The sequence below is a fragment of the Neopelma chrysocephalum genome, unplaced genomic scaffold (genome assembly GCF_003984885.1).
Source record: "Neopelma chrysocephalum unplaced genomic scaffold, ASM398488v2 Primary Assembly neopelma1_76, whole genome shotgun sequence".
Taxonomy (NCBI): domain Eukaryota; kingdom Metazoa; phylum Chordata; class Aves; order Passeriformes; family Pipridae; genus Neopelma; species Neopelma chrysocephalum.
Window position 1 is genome coordinate 6,389,297 of NW_020897737.1, and position 12,913 is coordinate 6,402,209.

Consider the following 12,913-nt stretch of genomic DNA (forward strand, 5'->3'; position numbering starts at 1 on the left):
AGTTTCACTGATTGTAACAATACAATGATTTTTGTGCTTAAAGTTATTAAAGCAGAAATCTAGATCAATTTGTGTGAAAATAAGCCTGCTCCCCGACAAACAAATGTAAAGTTAATTGGACTTTTTATAAATTTATGTATTTGTCAGAATTCCTTACCTAAAGTATCAGAGAATGTGGGAGGCAGTACAATGTATTTACATTAAAAATACCCATGCTGTGTCAATTTTATATAGAAGAAGCTCCCTTTATATTCACAAGTACATGATGCTCTATTTATGAATAAAAGATTTCAATTGCTGGAAAAATTGAGTCATAAGTTTACACTATTTATTTTACTCGAATAATATGTTATTCAAGATGACCTGCAAAATCACAAATACTTTGTGTAAAACCTATCCAATTTATTTAACAGTTATAAATAACATTATTGTTCTTAATAGTACCCATAGAAGCTGAATCAATTTTTATGTCTATGCCCAGTTTTTGATAGTCACATAATAGATGTTTACCTTATTATTATAATTAAAAAGATTTCATGCCATGAGAAAACCATTATCATTACTTCTGTACATCTGTGCAATATGTAACTATATTTATATATGCACGCATGCATGCATATATATGTGTATATATATATATATGTATAAAAAGACAGTGCTGGAGTCATAGTTTGCTATGATTTGGCTCTCATACACTCACCTAATAGGAATCAAATAGATAAATCTTTATGCCTCTTTAACAGCAGGACTTATCACAAGGAATATTGTACTGTTATAGGGTACAATAATATATTGTTCCAAATATATTAATGAGAGAATTGTTGAATTACTTTTTAAGATCCCTACAGAAGAGTAAACACAGTTCATTTTTATTCTATAGCTTCTTTTCAGCTCTTATAGAGTGAACAGTTCTTTCACAACTCCCTAGGATGTTGTAGCATCCCTATAAGAACTCTAGCAATAAACTCCATAGAAAAACGAACTGATAGTGGATTTTAACTGAAATCCCTGTTTAGGGCGTCTGAGGTAGAAGGTCCTATCCTGGAAATAAGTGAGTCCAGCTGCTGACTTAGCTTAGCGTGCAAAACAAGCTAAGCTTTGCTTGCTGGGGGAAAGTAACTATGCTGCTCTAGAGCTAAATTAAAGATTGCTGACTGATGTGTAAATTAGGAGTTTATTAAAAAGAAAATATAGTAGGCACTGTGTTGTGTTTGAGGATTTTTTAAATGTAACACTTAGAACACTACACATTAACAGCTTTATATCGTCTACAAAAATGGTGATATAAAAAGGATCTTAAATATTTTTTCTGTCTCAAGCCCTTTTCAGTCAGATACAATGTCTTAAATACAAGACAGTAATTAGAAAACTGGAGCATTACCAAACATTGAAGAAAATTCACATTAGACAAGCTTAAGCTAACGCCAGATGTTTTTAGTGAAGGTGTTGTTTCATGTTGAAATTCAGTTTTTCCCCATATGGCTAGCTTTTGATGTTTGGTACATGTTTTGGGGTCTTCTAACATGGTGAATGGCTGGGTGCCATTGTACATGGAGCTTTGCTGCACTGCAGTTATGCTTCTTATTAGTACTTTGGAGTAAATTGGAAATGCTGCAAAGTGTGTAACAGCAGCAAGATGAAAGTTCTGAACTCTTGCTCAAGAAGTAATAGATTGTCTGTTACAAAGGGCAAGCATGTATGGATCTACCCTTTCTGTTAGGGAAGGTTATATCTATTGAATTGTTCACTGCTTTCTATTAGTGGATCCAGTAAAGACACTGTTTGCCAGGTTATCCCATAGGGGCTTCTGTATATATTTTGGTCTCTTGTCTCAAATTCACATCTTACTCTGAACCAACCATCATCCTATCTCTCCCTCACTGAAATTCACAAACCTCAGTTTTTACCTGGTATTCATTGCATCTGGATTGATATATTGAATAATTACTATTTATTTATTTTAATATATACTAAATGAAAAACATCATTCCCCATGTCAAATCCACCTCATCAAGTTGCTGATGACACAAAGCTGGGAGGAGTGGGTGATACCCCAGAGGGCTGTGCAGCCCTTCTGAAAGACCTTGACAGATTGGAGAGATGGGTAGAGAGGAACTATCTGAAATTCAGCAAAGGCAAATGCAGAGTCCTGCACCTGAGGAAGAACAATCCCAGGCACTGGCACAGGCTTGAAGCGACCAGCTGGAAAACAGCTGGGGGTTAAGGGTCTGTAGTATTTCTCTTATGAGGAAAGGCTGAGAGAGTAGAGCCTTTCAACCTCAAGAAGAGATGACTGAGAGAGGACTTCATAAATGTATAAGTAAATATTTAAAGGAGGGTCTTGAAGCCAGGCTCTTCTTATTGGTGCCAGCCACTAGGACACAAGGCAATGGGCAGAAATTGATGCACAGAAAATTCCACCTGAATATGAGGAAGAGTTTCTTTATTGTGCAAGTGACTCTGCACTGGAACAGATTGTCCAGAGAGGTTTTGGAGTCTCCCTCACTGGCGATATTTAAGAACCGTCTGGACACAATCCTGTGTACTGTTCCCTAGGGAGGTTGGACTGTGATCCCTTCCAAGCTTACCCATTCTGTGATTCCATTATTTAGTTAAATACCTAGAAGAGATTTAGTCAGATGTCTGTTTTTACTCTTAGACATACTTTTCTTTTCACTGCATTTCACTTGTACAAAGCTACCTTCCTTGTAACAAATCTGAACATTGCTGGAGTACCCCCAGACCCAGGATCTCAGAAGTACTTGTGATTTGCAGTCTGGTCATGGCCACTGCTATCACAGGATCTGAGTGTTGCCCTTTTGCTGCTTTGCAGTGAGGCAAGCACTAGTGCCCAGCCTGGCCTCCTGCTTCTGCCCTTTGCAAAGGAGCCCTGTTCTGTGAATGTGGGTGTAGTGGTTTGAGCCAGGTTTTCCCCCTGAAACTAAGAAAAGTGGTAACCCCCAGGGGGTGGTGACCCTTGGAGCTTGACCCAATCAATGCTTCTGCAAAATATAAACATATCTCTGGAGACCGGAAGAGAAGCAGTAGTACTTGTTGGAAGAAGAAGAGGTGGCCATGTTGTAGAGGCCACGAGGAGAAGGGGCTCCAGCCCCTTGGGGGCCTCTGCCCCCCCCCAGCCCCCGGTTGGGGGGCTGCAGGGACTCGGAATGGTGTTGAAGCTGGGCTGAGTGCCTGCGGCTAGGAGCTGGGGGAGTTTTCTCCCCTGTAAGTAGAAGTGGGAGACGCTGGGAGCAGCGACGGAGCAGCAGCGGAGACAGCAGCGTCCGAAGAGCAGTGGCAAAGAGCCAACTGATAAGGACCAAAAGGAGCAACACAAGCCGGTATGCAGCTAAGGCAGACACAGAGGTGTCTGAGGAGAAGGAAAAGCAGCAACAGGACAAGAGAACCAAGCCAGCAGCAGGAACAGAGTTTCGCGGGGTAAGAACTGGATAAACCAAAACCCCCAAACTCGCTAGAGACCCCTCCGAGAAAGAGGAGAGGGTGGTGGACTGAGAGGAGTCCTAAAGTGCAGTATGCACTGCTGAGAGGAGCTAGGAAGCTCATGGCCTCCTGAGAGATAAGCCAGGACGGCCGAAGGAATGTGTGTGTGTGGGGGGTGACCTTGGCCCCCCCTGCTCCAGCTTCAGAGAAGCTGGCAGCCATCTTTGAGGCAGAGCATGGGAGCTCTGCACAGGGGCTTGATTTCCCCTGAAGATACCAGACTGTCACGAAGACCCCCGTGCTTCGTGATATGACCGTGGTGGAACGACCTTGTCTGGGGTTACGTAGTCCACGGAAAGACCCCCGTTTGAAGACGGAGGGCCGAGGGGCTTGGAGACCCCCTCGTGTGTGCTGGCAGAGAGCCAGCAACTGCTTCTGCTGCCTGGAAGAGAAGAAGAGAGCCTGCTGGCTAGAGAGAGCCTGCTGCTGACAGACTGGAAGGGGTCTTTTCTTCTTCTTCTCTCCTGGACTTTTATTTGGAGGGAGAAGAGATTTGGCCCATTGTAAATATTACTGTCATGGTAGAGATAGATATAGAGTTAAGATTGTATGCAGTGTATTATAGTATTTATTTATTTGTATAGTCTTTGTAATATATTCCTTCCCCCATATTGAGTCTCGTGTTTTTGTCTGGAAAACCCATCTCACATGGGGTTGAGATGTGGGTGGGGGGCTAGGAATCAGAATTGGATTTTGGGCCTGCTCAAACCATGACAGTGGGGTAGGGGCACAGCCCCAGGCTCCAGGGGATGGCAGGCTATGTCCTTTCTCTTTGAAATATCTAACCCAAGTCTGGGAATAGCTGTATCTTGATAGAAAATATAACCAACAATTTTCTTAGAGCTCATATATTTCTGATGATGTTTTGTGGTGCACCTTGCAGAGCCTGCTGTAATATTTTACTATTGAAACAGTATTAAAAAAGTAAGTATATACTTTATACACGTGGAAGAAAACACAATATCTACACCTACACCAAGAAAGAAGCCGTCATAATACAAGCTACAATAACTAACATTCACTCTCATTAACATAAATGCACAGAAAATGGAAACTGCATAACAATAACTGTACACGTCTATAGTTTTTGAAACTTCACTGATAAAGTAGGAAATATCAATGTATAACGACTTCAGTGTATAATAACTTTATCCAAAACATAACTGAATGTTCACTGTCTTAGATATTTTCACAATATGCCTCTTATCTAACAGATAAACAAGTAATATCCTCAGTCAATGAAGATGGCTGTTTATAGCATTCATGTAAATGATGAATTCAAATACCAAGTTATGAGCTACAGAAGGAGAAATTCAATTGCTGTGAGTAGGCAGTTATATAACTTGACCTGCAGGTGGAGGAACATTTGAGTGTATTGAGACAAATTAGTAAGTCCGTTCTGTAATCCGATATAAAGCATTCACAGTTATTTTTAAAGCAAGAGGACTGAAAGAAAATCTGAAGTAGATTTAAAAGAAATGTTTTAAAGTAGTACTAACAATTTAAACAAAGGAAATAATTTGAAGAAAGCCATAAATGGTGGAAGTAAATAAAACATTTAGGACATCTATTTTAATAGGTATAGATATGAAAATAAAATATTTGGATACTTGTTTTTTCCTCTATTCAGTCTTTATAGTTGATTACCACAACTGAATTCTTATAATACATCAGTGTTGGATGTAATTGGAAACAGTTTAGTGGTAGAAAAGCATTCTTCAGTAGTGCCTCCTTTTGGTTTATTATTGTTTCTGTTTTCTACTTCAATTATCAATATACACAATATACATACTAATCTAAAATATTAAATATTTAAATACTTCAAAGGTTCCTAATATAAAAACTTTCATGATTTAGCCAATATTTTCATAATCTTAGGACCTAGTAGTTCTTCATCGTGGAAGAAACTGTCCCTTTTTATATTCATAGGATCAACAACTGTGCTGGAGTTGAATCATGTCCTTTAGAAAAATATTTCTGATTTCAATGTGTTGAATTATGAGGGAGTTTCACAGCTCTTTGTTTATTACTTTACAGTTAAAAAACACTCTCCAAATCAAATATTGATCTGTCTTCCAACTTATTCTTTACTTAGTTGAAGTTTCATCAAATCAAAGTTAGTTATTCCTTTGCTCAATTAAAGCCTTGTATATGATTAGATGTTCTGTCCCTCTGTAGATGACTAAAATTATAATCAAATCCCCTTTTAACCTTCTATTAAAATTATTCTAATCTTGAGTCACTATTATAGCTCTTCTCTGAACCCTCCACTGTACTTTGGCATCCTTTAGAAGGGTATAAATTAAGTTTTATTTCAGTAAGCATGTCATCGGAGTCACTCCTATATTCACATTCAATTCTTGCAATCTGCAAAATGCAGTGTGAGTGGGATCCCATACCTAGTTGCATGCAGAGATTTGTAACCATCTTTAAATACAACTATTTTCCAAAACAATACAAATATAATTATAAATATATAGGATGTGTTCTACATTTCCTGTCTGTATCTATAAGGCTCTGCAATTGGGTGAATTAAACCTTAGCCTTCAGTCAGTCAAATATTAGCAAGTCAAGAGAGAATTGTATCTGTGTTTTCTTCAGCACTGTTGCTTTTATGTCTTGAAGATTCTGGGTGAAAGCAACATGTAACAAAAACTATTTCTACGGGAATAATCAAGACATCTAAATAAGAATGCAGTTATCAAATCAACTTATAACTTCTAGATGTAAATTAAAAAGTGGTTCTTTGTAATCTCAACATATTTGGCATAGGCATATATTTATTATTTCAGAATAAAGCAGAATGTATGTTTTTGTTTGACTTCTGTAGCACACTTGTGAAATCAAAATATTTCTTGGTAACCACAAGTTTCTATACATGTTATATTAACATACTCAAATAGTAAACATGTCTGCATAGTTTTAAACAATCAAACAGTACTAGAAATATTCATGTGTCATGTTTCTTAGCAAAGTCCATGTCAGGTACCTTTGAAGTCTCTCAAAATTAATTTCAAAAGCTGTCTCAAATACAATTGGAAAACAATAGAAGCTGTTTTGTGTTTGCATCATGTGCATTTCAGAGACTCTTCTACTGCTTTTTACTTTGAAAGAGTAAGTCTATTTTTTACTCATATGACAATTATAATCGTTATTCAAATGCCATTCCTAAAATGTCATTTAAAAGAGAAAACAAAGGATCAGAGAGAAACAAAAGGGTGATTAGATTACTAGTCTGTGTAAGCAGAAAGGACCTCTTTAATAATATTGATGTATGTGGCTCCATTTGTTTTCAAGAGTATGGGAAAAAACAGCTATAAAAAAAGGCTTAAAGAAGCTAATCTCCACTACACAAGAAGAGGATAGTTAGATTTCTCTAGAGTACAATTCATAGCAGTTGAGTCATATGCTTGGTCTGAATCTAGTCATCTAGTGGAGGTCCTCTTTCTCTCTACTGATAATAAAAAATACATACATCTAACTGGCATAGATACATACATAGGATAAACTTTGTGAATGTTACATATTTTTCACCATATTATGCAAACTTTAATTGCCATCCAATTAAGTAACACTCAAGGAATCCAAATCTTCCTTGATGATCTTCATCGCTCTGCTGTATCCTTAGATGCCGCTATCATAGCATATAGGAATTTATTCCTACCCTGTTGTCCTAAAAAAATATTCATTTGTTAAAATTATTTTTAACATCGGCATCTGGTTTATAGAGAATTATATTGTTGCTGCTGTTTTATAACTATGAGTTATTTTGGAAAACCCATGTTGATCTCAGACCAATTAAGGGGTATGATAAGACACATCAGTGCTTAAATTACTATAATTAAGTCAAAGGATGAACAAAGAAGGAAAATAAAATATTAAGACTGATGATAACTGGAGTCAGGCAAAGGATACTTCTTATGAAAAGAACAGCATGAACTTAAATCTGTCTAATTTAAATCTTAAAATGAAGCCCCTTATTGGCAGTAACCCATCCTTGGGATTTTGAGAATGTATGGTACATACAAGTATGCCATTCAGTAGAGGCTATTGTTATATATAATACATATAAATAAACAAATATATATATATATATATATAAAACAAAAACAAACAAACAAAACCCATAAAAAATACCCTAAAAGAATACCCCAAAACACAGCAAAATGAAAAGCTGAGTTCATCAATTTTGCTGTTTTCATACTTAAAGGGATTCTGGAGGCATGGTGGTCTAGATGCTTTTCTTCAGCCTATATTTAGGTGCCCGTACCTTTTAACCAGATTATATTAGTGGAAGTAGCTATAGCCTAAGATGTGGTCTATTTTGCCCTCTTCTAAGGATGTTGTAATAGCTACCATATGATGCCAGTTGATGGTGACATTCCTGCCAGATTAACATAATACCCTACCACTGTCGGCACACTGGCCTGTAGAAATTACTCTGAGGGGTTAATTTGTAAAAAGGATTTATTGTAAATGCTACCACACAAAGTACAAACTTTTAAAAAATCCGTTTAAATGGATACACAATGAAGAAAAATAACAGGTAATTTAAAAATCTGCTGATTTAACCAAATGACACCTCCCTTGCCACACTTTTAATTGAAGAAGTGAAAGACCTCAAGGTTTTCTCCCTGCTTCATTTCCTTCTCATCTTTTTCTGCATAGGAAAAAAAAATAGAAAGAGAACATGCTTCATAGATCTCAGCATAGATATTACAGAATACACAAAAGAGTTTCTCAAGGGCAGGTTTTTGCCAAATAGCATCCTTTGCAAAATCAACAGTATTTTATCTTTTCTGAACTTACAATGTTAATTTGACCCCAAACTTCCCTTTCTAACTCTTTCAAACAGAATTTTGTAGCCACAAGACAGAAGAAGAGTCACAGGGCTCTTAGTGGTGTAACAGAAAATGTGGAATGGTAATGAGAAACACAAATGAATTAATTTTAAGAGTGGGACAATTTCTATTCACAGTAGAAAGAACTCTTCCATTTTTCTGAGGCAAAGACAATTAAAGTCCACATCATTTATCTCTTCATTTGAATTTAATGACGATGCATCTGGTTTAAACCTTTCTGGAGGACAAATGTTGAATATAAATGGTATCCCGAGTATAGGAGTCCTGCTAGAGAGTAGTCAGAATATTTGAGGGTGGCTGAACACGAAAATGAGCAAATTTCTTGTAAGTGAAAAATAACCTTGAGAATACATGGAGTACAACTGGTAAACAATCAGAATGCAGTGCATTTCTGTGTGCTGCAGAATAAGCCCAATTGCAAACACATTCTTTTGAAATACAAAGTCAAATAATGAAGTAGCTTGTCCAAAATATTGATACAGTATGAAAGGCTTCCTTTTGACATTTGGGTGATTCTGGTCTCATCCATTCTACACTGGTATTTTCTTTGCCAAATCCAGATTATTTATAAACTATTCAAGCGTAACAAAAAGCAAAAAGCTTTGAATGTGTCACAAATGATTCAAGCATTCAAAATGAAATATAAACTTTATAATCTCCTAGGGGTTTGGAGGTTTGTTTGTTTATGTTTTTTAATAAATAGAAAATTATGGTCATATTTTTTAAATAATCCTTCTATTTGATACATTCTAACTCAACCCAAACAAATAAACACTTATTTCTATTTTGGTAACATATTGCTGCAAGATGAATCCTCATACACTACCAGATGCAGTATCAGGAGGTGTTACAAATGGTAAGATAATGCTTCCTTTTCTTATTTTCTAGATAAAGGATATATAGTGAGAGTTTTATTAGTTAAAAATTAATAATAAAAAATGTGTTTCCTTTGCAGAGAAGTATTAATCATGAGTCTAACCCAAGGCCATTGAGAAGACTGGATAGCATGGATAGATTAAACTTTGGGAGAATTCATTGCATTTAATGAGTGTAACCTTACATTCACCATCACATAAACAGTGAGAAGTACAAATATGTGCTCACTTCACTCCAGTGAGATGGGGAGAGAACTAGAAGGGTAAAAGTAAGTCTTGTGGATTGAGATAAAGATAGTTTAATAGGTAAGGCAAAAGCTGTACGCTCAAACAAAGCAAAACAAGGAATTAATTCAGCACTTCCCATGGGCAGGCAGGTGTTCCGCCATCTCCAGGAAAGCAGGGCTCCATCACACACAGCAGGGACTTGGGAAGCAGAAAGCCAAACATCATCACTCCAAATGTGCCTTGCTTCCAACTTCTTTCCCATTTATATGATGAGCATGACACCATATGGTGTGGAATAGCCCTGTGGTCAGCTGGGCTCAGCTGTCCCAGCTGCGTTCCCTCCTAACTTCTTGTGCTCCCCAGAGAGTGGGGTGGTGTGAGGACCAGGAAAGGCCTTGACACTGTGCCAGCACTGCTCAGCAAAAACTAAAACATCCCTGTGTTATCAACACCCTTTTGGTCACAAATCCCAAATGTAGCACCATACGGGCTGATATAAAGCAAATAACTCAGCCAAAACAAGCACATAAGGAAACATAGCCGTTTCTGCATGGAATAGGAAACACTGGAACAAATGCACTCCCAGTGGAATTGCTTAGGGTACATTTGTGTACTGTGACTAAAAATTATAATGGTTTAGTGAGAGATCATGAAGGGATATAGTCTTTTAATTAGCAGTTTTGCCAGCAGGAAAGAGTCTTAACAAATACAAAATGAAAGATAGACCTGTCCTGCTTAAAAATATAAATTTCTAGTAGTATCTTTTTCTCTAACAATAAATTATTTATAATTCTATAGCAGAACATATTTTTTTCTAGGAAATAGAGAAGGTATTTTCAGAAGTTATAGGAAGTTAGTTTTCCATTCCTGGAATATTTTTTAGTGTAAATATCTGACAACTGGCTGCCACCTCAGGGTTAATAAATCTGAGAGCATGTTTGTAAGTATACTTTTATTAAATATTTAATATATTGGCTTCTAACAAATTTATAAAGTAACTTACTTACATTCCCAACTACTTAATGAGGAAATGTATCTCCATATTTCAGCAGATAAGTTTTAAAGACATAATACTCATTTCCAACAGAAGTCAAATGGGATAAATATGAGAATTTATGTCCTTGTCACTTAGAACCAGGACTTTACGGTACCTGTAAAAAAACACCTAAATTCAAACAAAGAATAGATATTTTAATAGGAAAATAAAAGATAGAAAAGAAATTAGGGTAAACTGCTTTGTAAATACATAATGAAAGACACATTTTGAAGCTATGAAATGGTGGAGCTTCCACTGTATTTTTCACTATTATGTAGTGTAATTTTGGTTATTTACTGTTGAAGTTTTCACTTCAGAATTCAGTCGGAACATCCATTTCTTGAGTTTTTTCCTTATTTTTAGGAATGTGGCTCTAAGATGAGCAATTAGAGTTGCTAAACCCTCACCAGCTGCTCATGTAAAATAATATCTTTTTTAAAGTGGTCATTGTTTTATGTTAGAGAGCAAGATATTAAAAAACAAATGATCAGTCTCTTCCCAGAACTTCTATAAATCAAGATCATAAATCAAGATTTAACTAAATCAGCGTTTTACAGTCCTAGTTACAGAAAATACTTAATTATTTGCATATATAACACTTAAACACATGCTAAAAATTATATTAATTCTTAAATTCATATGGTTTCAGTGAGGGAAAAAAGATGTTATAAAGTATGCATGCAGTAGAAATTCTATTTAGAACAGGTTTTCTAAGTTGATTCCTTCTACTTCATCTCCTGTCCTAGTGTAACTTCTATTACAGTTTCACTCTGTATAATCTTCATTAAATCAGTCTATATTAATAAGATTAGTATAATTATTAATAAAATTATGATTAATAGTAATTATAGTATTATTATCTAAAATTAAAATGCCTCCATGCCATGGTATTCTTATGTTTTTGAGAGCCCTTCATTTTTTCAGTCTTAAACTGATTCTGAAATCTAAAAGGCCTGCTGCAGTTGGGTTCACATATAGAACATTGTTACACCCAGTTCTGTTACACAATTTTCTTGCATAGCTGGAGATATGACAGATGCTAATTTTAATATGACATGAAGAGCTATAACATTCTTTCTTTAGTAATTTATTGCATGCATCTGTAAGAGTTACGACAAGCTTTGCCAAATTGTGTTTCCATTTTCATTGTAATGAACAGTTCTTTCCTAAGAGGTAGCAGAAGATGTTAATGAGTTTTTAGCTTGTGTTTTCTGAGACAAAATATATTGGCAGAAATCAGTAGCTCATTTTCTTAAATACAGGGATAAAGCGTGCTTTCTACTTTGAGCCTAAGATTATGCCATGTATCAAAAGAAAAACTAAGACTATTACACTTCCAAGAGTAGTAGTGATTTACTATCTAATATTCTGCTTTGGAATAAAACTTCTACTTAAAGAAATGAATAGTTTAAAATTATTTTTCAGTACAGGTTTCTAAGAGTATGTACTGCACATACACTCAAACATACACGTATACTCATAGTGTGTGTCAAATATAAACCCCATATAATATATAAAAATAAGGTATTTTATGTTAATATAGAGGTATTATATAACATCCATTGCATATGTAGGAATTTTAGATATATATATAAATACAAAATTATTATTTTATATATTATCACTATTCAATTTTCAAAATTATTCTCCAGCAAAAAGTGACTGAAAATTTAAGTGACTGACCTAAATAAGTTGGCTCCTGACACTAACTATTATCTCTATATAGTAAAACAAACAAGAGAGTTATAAATAATATAGATTTTATTTTGCTGAAAATAAGTCTTAATAATTAGGATATTAAAGCAGAATAATCCATATTTGGCAATAGGAAAAACCCCAATTTCCCAAATCTATTAACACTTCTAGAAGGGTTCATAGACCAGAATTGCTAGAGATTATTATTTTTTTAATTATCTTTTGCATCTTAAAAGTAGTTGAAATCCCCACTGACTGCAGCATCGTACAGAGAAGAAGCCATCCTACTTTACATCAGTAGGAAGTTGAATATACTTGTGCCAAATTTTCCAGAGTGTAACTAGAAAGTGGCTGATCTGAGTCTGTTGCTGAGTGATTTATCTCACTGAAGCAAGGTTGGTCTAGACAGCACCTGCTTGACTATAATGCTGACACTGAAAGTGGCATGAAAGTGTCAACCATTTTTATGCTAAACTTATTCTGGAATATTTCACTGATAAACTCCTAATAATATGGAAAGACCTCATCATCTACTTTAGATAGTCATGACCACTCTTACATAGTCATTCACTGCATAATAAAAAATAAACCAAACTGATTGCTTGTGATTAATTTCAGCCTTAATCTTAAAGATTAACCCTACCAAGCATTTAAGTTTATTCACTCTTCATAATTCATCAACTCTTGATGGACTAGTTTTTCAGTCTAATGAAGAG